At 41.0% G+C, this 18705-nt stretch overlaps 1 long non-coding RNA gene across 1 annotated transcript; it reads right to left on the reverse strand.

Moving 5' to 3' along the window:
• Nucleotides 1-6973: 6973 nt before the first annotated feature.
• On the reverse strand, nucleotides 6974-15812 carry LOC120097470 (uncharacterized). The gene is made up of 3 exons (XR_005494887.2): nucleotides 15626-15812; nucleotides 8887-8951; nucleotides 6974-7242 (listed from the first exon to the last, which is right to left on the reverse strand). It is a non-coding gene; the product is annotated as an uncharacterized LOC120097470 (long non-coding RNA).
• Between the last annotated feature and the right edge of the window lie 2893 nt (nucleotides 15813-18705).

The raw sequence follows: 18705 nt of genomic DNA on the forward strand, positions 1-18705 counted from the left end.
GTTCAATGATTAGAAAAAAGGAAAGGTCCCTGAGATTTCCATTTCAATCAAGTTTCCATTAACTAAGAGATTGACTTATTCCCTAGTTTAAGCTCTCGGAGACAGCAGCAGGTCACTGTATTATGGGTAGCAATAAGCAATTAGTCCTATGACAATAGAGAATCTTCACTCATTTTTAAAGTCAATATCTTTGTAGAGTTCTACAGACAAGAAGGTAAAAACAGCCTTAGACCATAACTGAGCTCCTGTGGAAAGAGTCTAGAGTCATGAGAGCTTTGTTGTGACCAGTTAAGACAATGTCCATCAGGACTGGGACAGTTTTCCCTTAGGGCACTGAAATGTATCTGCTGAAACTGCTTTGAGGAAGTCTTTCAGAGGATGGTAGTTGAACCCAAACCCATGGTTCTGAATGTTTCTGGTAGCATAGGGGCTCAACTTTTCCTAAGTTTTGTCAAACTAGTTCTTGATTTTTTTCTTTTGGTCTGAATTAGTCTAAAAATGGCCAGTGTGAATTTCACTGGATTGTTCTAATTGTCAGTAGAGTTGAGAGAAGTAAATCTGGATCGTTGTGCCATATAAGCTCTTTGGAGCAAGGTGAAGGTTAAGCATAGAGTGTTATGTTGTGAATGTTCAGCTAAGTAGTATGGCTTTTGAGACCTTCACTCTTTGAAGTTGTGTTTTTTGGAAAGACTAGGGTTCTAGTGGCCTTTTCTGATGCTTGGCACAGAAATATCCACACACATGAATGAGAAACATTGTACCTCCTATTCTAGACATAGAGAGTGGCATGTCTCTCTGCATGTGTTATAGGTAACCATAATCAAGAAATAAAACTCTTGTCCTAAGATGATTTGGACAGATGTCTCAGGGGAAGAAAAGGGTCCAGAAAACTCACCTCTGTGGTATTATATCCTTGCTCATCTGCCATGGTGGTTTCAGTACTTACCTCCCAGGATTTACATGCTCGAACTTGCAGCCTCAAAATAACATAGTTATGGTGTTTGAAGGCGGTGATTATTTTTTTGGGGGGGGAACTAGAGTTTGATAGGATCATGAAAATGAAGCTCCTATGATAGCATTTTATAGGAAAAGGTGGTAATTTGAGCCCTTCTTACATTATGATTCCCTCTGCCATGTTCTAATACAGCAAGAAGGCTCTCATTAAGTGCCTGCACCACAGCATCTTGACCATTCAATGAAGTAAGCCTATGTTCTTTATAAATGACTTGGTCTCGGGCATTGTTTTACAGTAACTGAAGATGGGCCAAGACAGAATTTCCATTTTCTGTGTTGATTAATCATGGTTGCTGATCCTTGTTATCCTTGATGCCTAAAATCTAAGCACCTGTGAACTTCCAACTGAAGTTCTTGATTAGTTCTGATGAGTAGATAATAGGACATTTGAGGACAGAGGTGGCTGTAAGCCGTACCATGTTCTCTGCTGCCCACTGGAGCACCGAGCGGTCTGATATTCTCATCAATCCTCCATGGCCCAGTCCCTATCCTTGCCCCCCTGAACTATTGCTCCTCAGAGGAATAAAAGTTTGTACCCTGAAATAAAATTGTATTAGACTCATCTAGTAATTAAGAAAGAAGAGTTTGATAGCCTTTTCAGAGTTTTTTGGGTTACTTCCAAGGGAAATCTTGATAATATGCTCTTGGGTTTTCTTTTGGGCCGAAGAGAAACCTCAAATATCCAGAGTCAGCACTAAGGACTGGGAGACCCCTTCTTTGGCTTCACACAGACTGGAATAAAAGACTTCTTTCATGTTATAGACACTTAAAAAAACCCCCACAAAACCTCAATGAAACATAATGAGTAGAGGAATCAAAGGTTCTATTCCAGTGAAGTTAAAGAGCACAAACCTCAAACTATTAATCAAGGGAAAGAAAGGGAGGGAAATGAGGGGAACATTTGGGGGAGAAGAACGTGGGTGACAGAGATAAAGCAGAGGGCAGAGTTACAAGAGGCAAGAGGAGAGAGACTGAGAGAAGACTCAGCAGGAAAAGAGAAATCAAGAGGCTAGGCTCTGAGCAATGCCCCTCTGGGTTGCTTCATTAGACACAGATTTCCATTAATTTAAATGGTGGGATTTGAGCTCTGGAATGATAATTAACTGATTAATCAGAATCAGCTCTATAATTGCTATTCGTTCTTAATCCTTTGAATGGCCAGATGGGAAAATAATGATAGCTAGAGTGGCCACTATGTGACAACCTGCTCACCCCATTATGAGTGGGATGGGGGAAAGGGAGGAGGAAAGAAAGGGGAGTATGGCAGCTTACATTCTTGTCTACTTACTACGAACTGTTATATTTCTTTAAAAAATTTAATAATGACAAGAATTCTAGGAATTTTCAGGGCCTGGTCAAGGAGACATGAAATCAGTAAGTGGCTAGGAAAATTTTGTGTCTACATCAGTTGACGAATATGCAAATATTTCCTGATCCCATCTATTTTCTCTAACATGACTATGGACATGATGTCAAAGAATGCTTACTGTGGGAAATGTGTTAATCACTGCAAACTGTGAGAGACGAGATGAAATCTCAACTAGCCAACCATCTTAATTAATTTTCACTAGAATGATTTTTGATTTTGTTAGATTTCCTTTAATGTTAATATATTTAAAACAACTTCTTTTTCTGTGTAATATTATTAAAATATTTGTATCTCTTAAGACGTGACAACAAGAACCATTATTATAGTACATAATAAAAATCATATAACAAATTCAATTTGGAGTCAGAAAAGCTCAACCACCTGAATTTCAATTCAAAAACTGTATGTGTAACCCAATCGACTCCAAAAGAAAACACTGCTTCATCTCGTTTGATGCTTCAGATGTTTACATTTTGAGTGAGTGATTTTGCAGTCATGTGGCTGAGGAAAACTGGCTTTACATCCCTCAGAAATTATGGTCCATAGAAGTTCTCACTGAGAGGAGAGAACCAGTGTTCTTTCGGAGAGTGACTTCCAAAGTCAGCATTTCATACAAGTCAAACAATCAACTCACTTGATATAGAAATACAGTTTTTGTGTTTTTTACCTAAAAATTGAGGAAATAACTCAGAGAAAAGTCATGTTATATGGCAAAGATGCTTATTTCTTGTGTTAGCTCCAATGACGATTTGTTGGCAGCAAATTTTAATAAGTTAAGCAGACTGATAAATGAAGTAATACTACTGTGAATTGTGATATAAATCAGGCTGAACATCCTTGATCTGGAAATCCAAAATCCAGGTGCCCAGAATGGGAGTCTTTCTGAGCACGGACAAGATGTTAACAAGTGGCACTTTCTGACAGCTCAACATGCACAATCTTGCCTTCATGCATAGCCAGGCATAATGCCTCAATCCTGAACTTGGGAGCAGTGGCAGAAGGATCTGAAGTTCCTAGAGTCTTGGCTACACTGCAAGACTCTGTCTCAGAAAAAGAACAAAACAAAACTAGTTACATATGAATGCCCTTCACATATATATTACATATATGAATTATATATCTATATAATTATATATAAATTATGTATTATATATATACAAATCAGATTTTTTTGTTTAGAGTTATGTACCATCTCCCAAATGCCTCATTTTATTTGTGCCAATCTTCTGAAATTCCCAAAGTGTCTCAGATTGGAAATAATTCTGATTCTAAGTATTTAAAATAAAAGGTACCCACCCATTGGAGACTGGTGAACCTATTTAAGGAAGGGAAAGAGATTTGTAGGGAGATGAATGTTGACTCAGGTGGGAGGTTTAGAAGCAATTCAACAACTTTGTGTGAGGGGTGAGAGCAATCAGAATACATTGTATATGTGCATGACTTTGTCAAAAAAAAGAAATTTAACGAATAAACAAACTCACCTATTGTTTTTTGGCCTACGAGCTAGCCCAAAGTCAGAATCAAAAGGCACCTGACCTATGCTGTTTGGCCATTAACTATCTTGGTCAGATGCAATGTGTTAACAGACAGAAGATGAATGGAAGGCTAACAATCAGGGTGACTTTGATTTGCTCAGTGCTTACCATCTGCTGTGCTCTGGACACAAACTGTGCTCTTTCATTTCTCCTACACCTTTGTGTTACTATTATGGATATTTTCCTTTCTTAAAGAAACTCAGACTTAAACATGTTCCTTTGCCAAGGCTAAAATGCTTGCACATGGGAGAAAGCCTCGTGCCGAGCACTGACCCTGAAGACTGACTGGGAAGCGGTGGTGCAGTTGAAGATTGCTCACGGACTTCAGTCTCATGACTCCATAAGCTACAGGTTCTAGGGTGCATGGCTTGAATGAAGCTGAGATTGAGGAACCGATTACCTTCATTCGATACCAAACTGCTAGCTCACGGCTAAGTTTTTGGCTCATCTCCCTGGGCAGAAAAGACCGTCCTTAACTCAGGGCGCCTACTTTCCCAGAGGCACCCTGAATTTCCTCACAGGTTGGATCAAAATGTAGGACCCTGTCTCAATCTTGGTTAACTCATGAGCTTTTCTAGCTTCTGAACTGCCCCAGGGTGGGTGAAGGTCTCCATGACTACTCATTGTAGCCTAGTTTTTCCCTCTGGCCAATTTTGCTTCGCCCTCTCTTCACAGTGAGTTCTATCTCGACCCAAGAGGTCTTTCCTAGATCTCCAGAGTGAAGAAGTGACTCAGACTTTGTTTTTCTGGGGAGATTGAACTAAGAAATGTATTCTGATAAGAGGCATGGTATTGGCAATAGAAGAGAGGACGAGGACTAGAAGGAAGAATGGACAAATGAAAGCCATTTGTGCTAATTAGATGCAATTGTATGTGACCCACTGCCTTTTCAAATGTGCTTAAGTGGGCATACGCCACTAGAACATGGAGCTCCCTAACTAGGCTAGACCTGATTCTGTACCCTAGTGCGGTGATTACAATAGTGTGTATCAACTTGCCTACATTTTTACCTGGATACTGGGCATCAAGTCAGGTCTTCATGTTTATGCAACAAAGACTTTCCTAGCAGAGATACATTCCCAGCCTCAGTCTTCTAAAATAAAAAACAAAGCAATCAATTCAACTAAAAGATAAGCATTGTGCATTTTTATTGGCAGAAGTGAGAGGGAGGAGAGAGAACATTGCAGAAAGCTGTGGCCACTGCAGATCACCTGTCTCTTGTCTCTTGATTTCCTTTCTTTCTTAGCCCCTGTATTTGAGAAATCTCGAGTACCCGTGCCTCCTTCCGCTTGGAATCAGAAGTGTTCTGAAACCCAAAGCCCTTGCTCTACAGGGGATAGCTGGCTAGCCTCTCGGTTTCCTTAGCTAGGGAAATTTCTTGATTAGTTGCCCTTCAAGAGATAGAAGGTGGATGCAGGAATCCAGTGAAATATGGGACTCTCAGGAAATGAATAACCATGCCACCTTTCAGAGATTTATTGCATGCGTGTCCCAGAGTCACCGCTCCTCCTAAAGGAAGAAAGCTCCGGGCAATAGTCATAAAGTCACTTTTTTCCTCTCCCTGTACCCTTTCAGTTCTGGAGAGTCAACAACAACGAAGGGCAGCAGCATCCTCGGGGGTTTGTCCATGTGGGCTGGGGAGCCTTGAGGAAGTCAAAACCCAGGGATGCTCTTTGGATGGCTTCTACAGCAATGTTACCTTCCCTGGGAGGGAGGCACACGGACAAATCAGCTGTGTTTCTTTTTCCCAGATTAAACTAAAATCTCAACAGAACAAATCACCCCTGCTTTTGCCCCTATCACATCAGTGCTGCACTGACAGGTCGTTTACTCCTCTCTCTCTCTGGCTGGCTACGGCAGTCCTCTGTTCTTCCCTCTGCCCTGTTCCTCTGTCTTACTCTGCATGTAGGTCTCCATCCGCTTCCACAGCATCTTCCTGAACTGCAGGTATGTTACATACAAACTCTTGCTTCAAGCCTTTTAGTCATTTCCTACCTGGTCAGAACCAAATTGTCTGATCAGGGCACAGAGAAACCTTGGGGATCTCGGGCTACATCTTTTAAGTGCTGTCACTGGTTACTTTTTTCTATGCTGTTAGTATTTCAATCACATTCCCCCTTTCTCCCTGAACAGAGCGTGCTCTCAGGCTTCTGGGCCTCTGTGGAGGTTAGAAAGTCCTTCTAAGAGCACTCAGTGTAAATCACAGCCTCTGAGGAACTTAAAACTTTCCCCCATGTAACCCTGAGTAGTCTTTACGTGTTACGGTTATTCGCACATATCGTCTTTTTACATACATGAGTTTTTGGAGGGGGTGGGGAAAAGGGACTCTAAAGTTACTGTCCAGCAGCTATTCCCAGGACCACACTATGGTCTATCCTGGCAAAAAAGCTACCTTTTTTATTGTCCTTGAACCATACCATCTCTGCTGTCATCTGTCCCTGATGAATGGCACCAGTGCCCTCCTCCTATGTGTAACTCACTTTTTAATCTAGGTTGTGTATTGATGCATCTGATTGGTAGAAACAAAGCCGCAGGTCTATATTCTAAATGCAAGGAGGGCGGGACCATTTCCCACTTTGATTCTGTGTTGAGACAGCAGCATTCAAAGTGTCGACATCTCTTAACATGCTGTGAAAGTTTTTAAAACATGAGGAATCATGATTGACAGCTCCACTGAGTCTTCTCTGTTCAAAATTATTGTGTCTTTCTACAGTTATGATGGTGTTCATACGGAAAACCTTAGGAACTGGATTGAAAATGGTGCTCATGTCCCTCAGCAGCACAGCACAGTAGAACACGGTTGTTCAGCTACCTCATTGCCTGGCTGACTATTAGCTGCCACTGTCCATCCAGCCTTATGATATTACACTACATATCAACCACACAGGGATGATTTGAAGCATTTTTTTTCAGAATTCTTATCATTTCTGCACCAATATAACTCAGGACATTTTAAGTCAAAACTTCAAGGGTTGGGGTTGGGGATTTAGCTCAGTGGTAGGGCGCTTGCCTAGCAAGCGCAAGGCCCTGGGTTCGGTCCCCAGCTCCGAAAAAAAGAAAAACAAAACAAAACAAAACAAAACAAAAAAAACTTCAAGGGTTGTAAGAGGTTGCACATGTGTGCTTTCTTCATAAGCCATGAATTTCTTTTAAAATTATATCGTCCTCATTCTATATCCATGGTGTTCTTTCCCAGTGCCTGGCGGGTCAATCTTCTTTTGCACTGAAGGAATAGATCTGTGAGAGTTCTCTCTTTAAAAGTTGGCCTTGTCAATTGGGTAAGGTGGTAATCCAGTCTGAAAAATTGCATCCAGTCTGTTTGCTCTGGAAAGCATTAAATCAAACTTTTAAAACTTAAGTTGCGAGAAATCAGACATTAAGTACCATTTCGAGGTGAGCTGCTGTGGGCGCTATGGGTTATTTGCTTGTGTTCAATGGCTCTTTATATACCATGCACTATAAAAAACAAAAGCAGGGCTTTAGGAAATGATGAAGGGATTGAGATGAGGATTACCTTTATTGCTAGTGTCCTCTTGCCATTTCTGCCTTTTTGCTTAAAGTATCACCATGCCTTTATTCATTTAATGCCCAGCGCTACCATGGGTGGTTTATTATCTCTAAGTAATACTGAAGGTTAATGGCAGCCACAGCCTCAGGGCCCAAACTGCTGCAGCCTGTGTTTGTAGATAAAGTTTTATTTGCAGTATAGCCATATCCATCCATTCCACATTGCCTATGGTGTCTTCTGTGTGTTCTTATGGCTGTGAGGGCATAGGTTTGTAATCACTATGACCTGCAAAGTCCAAGGTATTTATTATCTGCCCTTTAAAGAAAATTTTATTAGGCCCTTCTCTAGGCCTCTAGGGCACAGGTATTCTGTGAAATTTTTCATGTGTTTCGAGAATTGAAAGCTGTTCTTCTGATACAGGATGTACTCCACTAAACATATGGAGCTCATAGAAAGTAGGTGTCTCTAATTACAGTTCTCTTTTGTTTCTGCAAATCCATACTGCTGACCAAGAGGATCATCATGTGTGGAGTTTCCAGCCCTTAGGGATTTGAGTCTTTAGCCTTATGGTCTTAGTGTGCAGATCATAGAGTATTAAATGGAAAGGCAGTGAGTGATTTGTGCATTTCTGGCCATGGCTTTTCAGCTACTAATAGCCTGGTGTTCCACATACCAACTTTCAGGGTCAAAAGGTATCCTGGTTATTTTCTATCGCAAACTAAGCCACTTAAAAGCTGCTCAAGTATATATTGACTTTTAATTTTTAAAGTTTTATTTTATTTTGTGTATGAATGTTTTGCTCAGATGGATGTCAGCATACCACATGTGCCTGGTATTCATGAAAGTTAGAAGATCATGTCAAATATCCTATAACATGAGTTATGGACAGTGGTGCGTAACCATGTAGGTACTGAGAAGCAAATCCAGACCCTCTTCAAGAAAAATAAATGCTCTTGATTACTGAGCCAACTCTCCAGCTCATAGTTAATGATTTTTGTAAAGCAATTCTTATATTTTATGTAGTGTTCTCAAAAGAACTTCTTGGTCACTGTTTTGTGAATGATCTAGAGGGTGAAAGGTGGTTTCATCTGAATAGTGTTGCCTTGGCAGGAATGGCTAGAAGGCTGGGCTCAGTGGAGGCTGCTAGCCAGAGCATCTACATAGTTTTTGCACTAGGGAAAACTCAGAGTAGTCAGGAAATTTAAATGGCTTCTCAGGACCCTCAGAATTCCCAGAGGACAGAAAGTGAAATCCAAGAAGATATGGTATTTCTCTGTAAATGTGTCAAATGGAGTTGGGCACCCCATGGTCACCCACTCTATCTTCTGACTAGTTGTAGATTTCTCTAATAGTCTCTGTTGCAAAAAGAAGCTTCTTTGATGAGAGGTAAGAGTTACACTTATCCTGAATATAAGGATAGATATTTAGAATAGCGTTAGAAATTATGTGGCTAGACTTACAGGACCAGGCATGAGTATTCTCCCATTGAGTGGTTCCCATGTCCAATTAGATACCTCTTGGTTACCTACAACATAAACATGGGTAACTGCAGCACAAAATGAAACAAAAAACAAAGCAAAACAATGCAAAACAACCCCTTCAAGAACAACACCCACTGCACTTTTAAAGAAAAAAAAATAACTGACAACTTTTAAAATGTTGAACGTGTGTGCGTGTGCATATGTGTGTGTGTGTGTGTGTGTGTGTGTGTGTGTATGTGTGTGTGTATGTTCCTAAACCTAGGAAGGGATATAGACTCTACTTCTCAATGGGAGTCATCATAATGAACTCTTGTGTGAGGAGCTGTCCGAAGAGCTGTCCTCACAGAGATGTGAGGAGCTGTCCTCACATATGTGAGGAGCTGTCCTCACAAACTCCATTACAAGATGGCACCGGCATCCGGCAGAACGCACCTAGTAAAAAGGGCAATACGCAGGCGCCTGGTAACTTCCCTACTCAAAGGGACATGTACGTTTTGGTACGTCATCTGGCATAATTGGCAGCGACCAATCAGAGAGTGACACGTCCTAGGCGAGGATAGTTTCCTATATAAGGGACGGTTATTCCTCACTCTCCGTCTCCACATTGTAAGCTTATGCTCTCCCTCTCAAGACGCATTAAAGCTTTTCTGTAGTAGGATCCTGTGTGTGCTGCGTCGTTCCTGCTGGCGAGACGTAGCGCGGGACACTCTTGGCCATTCTTTTTTTTTTTTTTTTTTTTTCGGAGCTGGGGACCGAACCCAGGGCCTTGCGCTTGCTAGGCAAGCGCTCTACCGCTGAGCTAAATCCCCAACCCCTCATGGCCATTCTTAATTCACCACGAAATATCTTTAAAATGTGTAAAACTTCCACAAACAATTACACATAGTTTTATTGTAGCTTGGGAAGGCAAGAACCAACTGTACTTAGAATAAGAGTTGGGGACCGAGGGAAGAGTTTGTCAGACAGCTAAGAAGGAAGAATGTGAAGTCTAGGTGTGACAAAGGAGTTGTTCATGTTCAGTGGATCAGAAGAGGGATATATTAGAGGGGAAAGCATGAGAGGAAAGGAAGGGAGGAGAACGACTGTGATTTTGCTGTAGTGAGGATCTGCTGAAGGTGAGGAATATGCTGGGAGAACCAACCACATGCTCTGAAACTTTGACCTCCCCCTTTTCAAGGTAAAGACCACAGGAGGGAAGGGTAGTCATCATTCTGAAGGCAGTGATAAGATAAATGGGGTATTTAAGGACAGAAGAGAGAATTCAGAATTCTTACTTCTAATTAATTAATTAACTAATTATTTGTGTGTATGCGTGTGGGAGTGTGCATGCCACAGTATTCTTATGGAGGTCAGAGGACAATTATGGAGTTGATTTTCTTTCATGTTTATGTGAGTTCCACAAATGACACTCAGGTTGTTGGGCATCATGTGGCAAAAGCCTTTATACACTGCTTCCTTGTAAAACCCCAGATTATTTTAAACTAGAAAGATTATTCATTTATGTAAATGTGTGTGTATATATGTGTGTATGTGTGTGTTTGATAGAGAGAGAGAGAACGACAGAGAGAGAGAGAGAGAGAGAGAGAGAGAGAGAGAGAGAGAGAGAGAGATTGTCAGAGGACAACTTGCTGGAGTTGGCTCTCTCCTTTATCTTCTGGGTCCTGGGGATTAAATTTAGATTGTCAGGCTTTGCCATGAGCACTGTATACTTATACTTACTGAAACATCCCTGTGGGCAATGTAGAGAGGACAGAAGGGAAATGACCAGCTAGAAGACTCACAAACATTCTCTCTGGAAGAAGTCAAATTAGCCGTGACCAAGTAGCAGCAGATGACAGAAAAGACAGCGCTGAATAATAGTCAAAACTGATTTAACTTGGTCACCAACTTAGGTATGAAGCATTAGTGTGTGAGAAGGGTGGAAAATAAGTTTGGATGATCTAGTGTGAGGAATTCATGAATTCCTTAGGTTTTTAATCATGACTCTCTTTTCTTGGTTTGTCTTCTCATGGTTCAAGAGCACAGGTCTACTTTGATACTTATCAGAAATTTATTCTCACCATTATGAACAGTAGGGGTTTTCCACATCTAAAAACTAAATTTCCCCCAAACAGAAAAATCAAGTCATTCTGTTGGTTTGAGCTACGCTGAGAGTCATCTGATGGATTCTGGTCTCCTAGAATATATTGACTCTGAATTTATCAGTATTGGATTGGGGCCCAACTTAGAGCAGTAAACCATGATTAGGAATTGGGAGGAAGAGGTAAGGTAGTACCTGGTTTTCAGAAATTACAAATTTCTGGGACTTTCTCTCTCTCTCTCTCTCTCTCTCTCTCTCTCTCTCTCTCTCTCTCTTGCATGCATGTGCATGAACAAGCTTGTATGTGTGAAAAGGGAGGAAAGGGAGGTGCCCCTGACAATCAGAGGAGGATGCTATTGTGTTCTTCATTATTTCCTTGAGAAAAGGACTAAGTCTGTCATCTTATTTAGACTGGCTGATTGCTAGTATCCGTTATCTACCTGTTCTTCAATGCTTGGGTGTTGGGCTTCCAGGTACATATGGCTGTGCCTAGATTTTTTAATGTGGGTGGTGGGGATTTTAATGAGGTTTTCATGCTTGTACAGCATCCTTATCCACTGATCTGATTTTCTAGTTCTGTAAACATTGCAAATGTGTTTACAAAAGAGCAAGGTTTTGACTTCTGACATTCAAGTCCAACTTATCCACTTTCTTCTCCTCTAGTTCTATACCCCAATACATGCTAAAATTTCTCAAATGAAAGCATTTGGCTTTCAGAATGCAATGGAAGAATAGAAGAAGGTGAGAATGAAAATATGGAGTGATTATACTGAGATAATTGGCCTATGACTCATGGCCTATAATAACAAGATATGAAGGAATGCAAAGGTGTGATCTTCATAGAGACAGAAAGTGAGGGTAGAAAGAAGGTCTGGAAAGGAGAAAGACACTTAGTGGAGTACAATGAATAAGTTTGGAAGAAGGCTACACTGTTGGAATTTAAGCATGAGAATCAGATGAAAAGAAGCCATGATGTTGCTGTGAGCAAGAGTTTTGTAATAATGAAAAAGAAGAAAAGCTTTCTTAGGGAAGTCAAGAACTCCTGTGGCTATGTTCTTCTTTATAGATTGTGTGAGTGGATGAAGCTCAGCCACCTGGGTAGGTAGTCTAGTTGTCCAGAGCACTGGGAAATTTAGGTTGGGGTAAGAAGACACACAAGAAACCAAGCTTCAAAAGTCAGCTAAAATGCAGCAGGATAGTTAAGCCACAATATTCATGGGATAGAGAAAGGTCAGGGAAGATTGAATTAGGGACTCAGAGGAAGCAAAGAGCCATTGATCTGAAAGAAGGTAAAGCATTATGTAGACAATAACATGGCCCTTTACCCTTTGTCCTACAAACAAAGCATACAGTTTACTCTATGGAGTAGAGCTGTGAGAAGAACATGCCTCCATGAACATGTATGTGGATCACATGGGATCACCCAGGAATTTTAACTAATAAATCTTAGGAAACATTCAGAGAAGGACTGAGAGTGTGTGGTGGTTTGTGTATGCTTGGCCCAGGGAGCGGCACTGTTACAAGTTGTTGTCTTGTTGAAGTAGGTGTGTCACTGCGGGTGTGGGCTATAAGACCTTCACCCTAGCTTCAGTATTCTGCTAGCGGCCTTCAGATGAAGATGTAGAACTCTCAGCTCCTCCTGCACCAGGCCTGCCTGGATGCTGCCATGTTCCTGCTTTATGGATAATGGACTGAAACTCTGAACCTGTAAGCCAGCCCCAATTCAATGTTGTCATTTATAAAAATTGCCTTGATCATGGTGTCTGTTCACAGTAGTAAAATCCTAACTAAGACAGGGTGGATGGGTGGGGTTCTGAGGAAAGGAAAAAAGTGAAGGGGGCAAGACAGGATATGTGATGGAGCACAAAAGTCATTACAGTATTCATGGCCTTATGGGTGATAGATACAGGGTAGGATGAAGGAGGGGGATTCCTAATCACTTGAAGCAGGACTCCCCTTCTAGAATGTAGATCTGAATTTAGTATAGATATAAAGGGGTGAGTGGTAGAAGGTAGTCCACAAGGGTTTTAGGGAGAGCCTGGTGCAGGCAAATCTTTCTCAGCATCAGATAGTAGCAGGAATGTAAATTAAGTTCTCTCTCTCTCTCTCCTCCCCCTCAAAGTCATCTTAAGTTATCCCGAGGACAATGTTGTGAAAAGGACATCTTTGAAGAAAACCCTGAACAACACTTTTTAAAGAAGATAAAGCAAATCCAATTTGTTGAGATGTTTCTGCTGTGCTCAGAGATAAATCACATCATTGTACTTTATCAGCAGATTGGTGGGCAGTTTAATAGCTGAAAACTGAAAACAAACGGGAAAGGGACTCTTGTGTCTCTGAGGAATACATTGTTTAGTGTGGGGTGCTGGAGAGTGTGAGTCAGGTCTACGCAGAGGAACACTCAGTGATGATGTAATTTGGGGCAGCTTGAGAGAGAATTTTCAGAGGCTTGGGAGGAGAGTAGGTGGGCTGATAGCAGTTGGTATGGGCAGGGGAGGTTCTTTTTTTTTGAGTAGATGCTGTGTAGGATGTTAAGTGCTTACATACAAAGGGACTCAAAACTACTGTCTTATTTAGGGTTTTCATTGCAGAAATGAAATACCATGACCAAAAGGCAAGATGGGGAATGTCTTAAGGTTTTACTGCTGTGAACAGACACCATGACCAAGGCAACTCTTATAAGGACAACGCTGAATTAGGGATGGATTACAGGTTCAGAGGTTCAGTCCATTATTATCATCAAGGGGGGAGCATGGCAACATCCAGGCAGGCATGGTACAGGAGGACCTGAGAATTCTACATCTTCATCTGAAGGCTGCTAGGAGAAGACCGGCTTCCAGATAGCTAGGAAGGAAGATTTTAAAGTTACTCACAATGACATACTTTTTCCAACAGGCCAAATCTACTCCGACAAGGCCACAACTCCTAATAGTGCTACTCCCTTGGCCAAGTATATTCAAACTACCGTAGTAAAGTATCTATTCAACTTAACATCTCCATATCATTGTTCATTGTTGAAAAATATCAGGACAGGAACTCACACAGGGCAGGAACCTGGATGTAGAAGTTGAAGAGAGGGCATGGAGCAAAGTTGCTTTACTGGTTTGCTTTTCCTGGCTTGCTCAGACTGCTTTCTCATAGAATCCAGGACCATGAGCCCAGAGATGGTGCTACTCACTATGGGATGGTCCTTCTCCTTTGTTGGTCACTAATTGAGAAAATGCCTTATACCTGTATCTTATGGAGGCATTTTTAAACCGAGCCAACGTCCTCTCAAATGACTCGAGCTTGTGTCAAGTTGACACAAACCCAGCCAGTATAGACAGCTTTTATGGCAATAAAAGTTACAATGGTGCCTCTCACTGAAGGAGACAGCCATACAGGGTTAGATAGTGTCTGAGAGTTCAGGTCTACTATTATGACACTGGATAACTTTGATTCACTTACAAGCTCGTTGGGGATAATAATTACCTGTCTCAACTGATTATTGTGAGAAAAAAGTAAGGCAATTTCTAGAAAGTACTCAGGTGAAGCAGGCAGATTTCTGTGATTTTGACAACCCAGTCTGGATTGTATAATATGTTCTTGCTTCAAATCTAAACTGCATGAAACCAAACGAAACCAAACCAAATGAAAATCAAACCAAATGAAACGAAACAAAACGAAATGAAACCAAGCCAAACCAAACCAAACCAAACCAAAATCCAGAAAAGTTTCTCATGTGAAACCCAGTGTTCTGTTATAGCTCTCTGTATTTTTTATGTTTTATATTATGTACAGGTACACATATGCATGAACTCTTATAGTCATGTCCCACCCTGGTTGCTATAATTTGACAGGATTAAACCATGGATTTTTACACCATTAAGTTTCAGCCATACATATATTACCATACATTGGGAAAGACATACTGAATTCCTAAACAGAAAATCTTGTCACTAAAATAACCATGGGGCTGCCTAGGTCTTCACTGTTTCTGCAAATGCGAAGACCAGGTGGAGTGGTCACTGGGGTACCAAAGCACTCATGATGCAGCTCCAGCATCATCTCTGCCACAGAACTAGTTGTCCTTGATCTAATTATAGCATAAAAGGGCTAGTAGTCCCTTGGTGTGGGACATAAAATCCTTTTGATGAATCCAGGAAGCTTTTGTTCCCAATATTTTAATGTCCTATATACTCTCCAAGCCTACCTTTCCAAATTTTTCCATACATATTTTTCTGTGTTTATCTCCTTCCTGTACTAGGTAATTAGTATTACCTAGTATTACTCAAATATTAACCAACATATTACAAATGGTATTTAATTAGCATTTACCCTTTTCTAGTTATGGCAGTAATGTTGGTATCTTTTAGCTCTCACAGAATCCAGCAAATGATCGGACTTACAAAATGCTCTCAGCAAGAATAGATAAATCCTGTTTGAATTACATATGTATCCATCTTGGAGAATTGGAACCATTTTTTTGGTTTATTACCTTGTCTATTCTTCCTAGCATATATTGGACCAGATTCACCAGTTGAGGGATAAAATATTATGAGACACGATTATTATAATTCTGATCATTCCATCATCTGTGTGCTGGGTTTCATGTCACTATATGGATTCAAGCTAGGTATGCAGTGGGCAAACACATACCCTCTGATGTTCAGATCTGACAGTTGCTTCTTCTATCGTCTTCCTACCTTCTCCATCTCAGCAAATGGCACTGCCTTCCACCTAGTTGCTTAAAACAAAAATGTAGATGTTGTCATTCCATTTCTCTTTTGCCCAGTATGCAGTCCAATAGCAAATGCTCTCAGCCACTCGGTGGCTGCTTCTCACTACTTTTCCATGCTTAATTCCTTTGCTGATGATATCTCCTTTGTCCATGCTACCTCCATTTTCTGTATGAACATTAAAATTATTTTTAAATAATTTCTGTGCCTTTACTCTCTTCATATATATATATATATATATACATACACACACACATATATATATTATATCTTTTAGAGCCTTTGCCTGTATGTGTGTATGTGCATATCATGTACACGACTGGCACTTAAAGAGGCGAGAAGTGGACATCATATTCCCTGGAACCAATCAGAGTTGTAGTTGGTTGTGAGACCCATGATGTGCATGCTGGCAAACAAGTGTTCTTAAATGTTTTCCCTCCTTTAGATCTATGTTGTTTTGGTCTTTCCACTCTCAACTCCTCCCAGATCCTTCCAGAGCAGTAGAGGGTACACAGGAGTGGTAAATCTTTCAGTCTGGGGGAAAGGCAAGACAGTATATGAGGAGTATGTGTATGTTTGTGTGACAGTTAATCTCAGGTGTCAACTTAAGATCTAGAAGCACACTGGGAAACTGTTATCTAGGCATGCTTCTGGAAGATGATCATCACCAGATTTACCAAGGTGGGAAGACCTACCCACTCTGAGTGGCATCATTCTTTGGACTGGGAACCTGGACTGTATAAGAGGAAAGTGACCATTCCTCACTTCCTGATTGCACATACAAAGTGATCAGCTGCCTCGCCAAGCTCCTCCTGCTATGGTGGAGTCCACCCTTAAACTGTGCACCAGAATAAACCTTTCTTTTCTTAACTTGCTTAGTCAGCTATTTTCTTGCAGCAACAGAAAAAAATAACAAAGACAATAGGTATATGTTTGTTTTCCCCATGCTGGGGAAGCAAGGGTGTTTAATAGAGAGCATAGAGGTCTTACAACATTTGATACATGAGGAAATTATTTGTAAAAGGAGCAATCACTTAGTTGGTGAGAAGGAGTTCATTCTGGAGGTGTGCTGGGCATAGTGGCCATGACTGGCTGCCCTGAATTAGGCCAAAAGGCTGTTGGAACAGCTTTCAGTGACTAGGAGCTTTCCATAGATAGGAATGAGTTTAGGTATTTGACCTGTCCTCTGCATTTGCTCATGACTCCAACCTCTTCCAGTAAACCCTGAATTTCTGACTGTGGAGACTGGGTAGAGTTTGCTAAATGGAAATCATGTTCTTGATTCTTATAAAGACTGATTACAGAACATCCCAAGGAAGGACTCTAGTGAATATTTATAGAGGCTAAAAAGTATCAGAGATGACTGGCTTTTCTTATATCCACTGTGGGTATGCTTTGAGATCCTGAGAAACATCATATTGTCTCTTTATTTGCAATACCGTAGCATTATAAATATCTACAGCCTCTCATCATACCTCTGTGTACACAGATCCCCAAACTCCTCCAATTGGAGATAATGTGACAGGCTGATCCTCTTATAGTAAAGATAAAATACAAAGACAGCCTCGGATTTCCTGGCTGCAGACCTCAGTGTAATGTGAACAAACCCCAGGCCAAACATGAACTTCCTGTTTCCACAGTATATTTAATCGAGAGCTATGGCTTATTTTGTTCCCTGAGCTAAATTGGCATCAGTCCAAATAAAAACTGTGCAAACCCATAGCTGCAGGCTTAGGTGAGTGCTGAAAGGAGAGAGTGAAATTGTGTTGTAAAACTCACAGGATTGAACTATGGCTTTTTTTCTTAGGACTGTTCTCCCATTTCTCAGTCTTTTCTGACTGCAGAGCCCGCAGCCAATGCCATTTTTACACTATCTTCACAGGGCCATGAGACTGAGAACCCATCATCTTTTGCCCTCCTTTCTAGGAACCATTACATTCCCAGCTTTAAGTTAATGTGCACAATGTGACCTGAACTACAAGAAAGGTGATTACTCATCGTTTCTCCTGTGGGTGACAGTTATGCCTGCTCTTTCTTCTCTTTTGAAATCTGCTAGAGGGGTTGGGGATTTAGCTCAGTGGTAGAGCACTTGCCTAGCAAACGCAAGACCCTGGGATCGGTCCCCAGCTCCGAAAAAAAGAAAAAGAAAAAGAAAAAGATCTTAAAAAAAGAAATCTGCTAGGGCCTGGAGCTAAATGTATAATGCTTCTTTAGTACATGTATGTGTAACACGGAGCAGGCTAAGCTATTTGGGCAAAAGACTTAAAGACCCACAGAATGATTGTAGGCATTAAGTCAAAATATCCTCTAGAATTTTGTAGCTGAAGTTGCATCTTTGTCTAAAGACTGTTGTTTTTCATTTCTGACAAACCAGATTGCTGAAAAGTTTAAGTCTCAGAAATGGGAGAGACTTAGAGGTCATCTTAGTCATATGAATGGGTATCATTTTCACCAGCATTTGTTTCTGTATTTTGGGAATTGTTTCTTGGCTTATTATGCAATACTGAGGTTTATTGTACAATACTGAGGTTCACATTCAGGGCTTAGTGCCTGCTAGGCAACAACTCTGTTTCTGAGCTGAACCCCAGATCTTTTCACCAGCTTTTTGGCTCGGAAAGAAAGCCAAAGCCACAACAAGGAATTTTTCTTTGCAGAAAAATCTTAGCAGCATAGTAGAAGTAGTAAAGGAGATCTGCAAATCTTCTTTTATCCAGGATGCTTTAAAATACCAGGGAAACCTGCTGCATCCATTCCAGCTGCACTGTCTTACATGTTTCATGCTCATCAATGCCTGTAGCATTCAACCTCAAAGGTCAATTGGAAGTCCAGGAGATGAGACCACATTGTCACAGTCCTCCTGCAGTAGGACTCTTTTATAGTCATGTGCTACGGCTCTCCCTGTCTGCAGAAACCACTGACAGCCCTTCCCAAAAGGGCTCTGGGGCACTTGGCAAACTGCTTACCTGCATCTGAATAAAGCCTCAACCTCTGACATTGTAC

The sequence above is a fragment of the Rattus norvegicus genome, chromosome 16 (genome assembly GCF_036323735.1).
Source record: "Rattus norvegicus strain BN/NHsdMcwi chromosome 16, GRCr8, whole genome shotgun sequence".
In the NCBI taxonomy this organism is placed as follows: domain Eukaryota; kingdom Metazoa; phylum Chordata; class Mammalia; order Rodentia; family Muridae; genus Rattus; species Rattus norvegicus.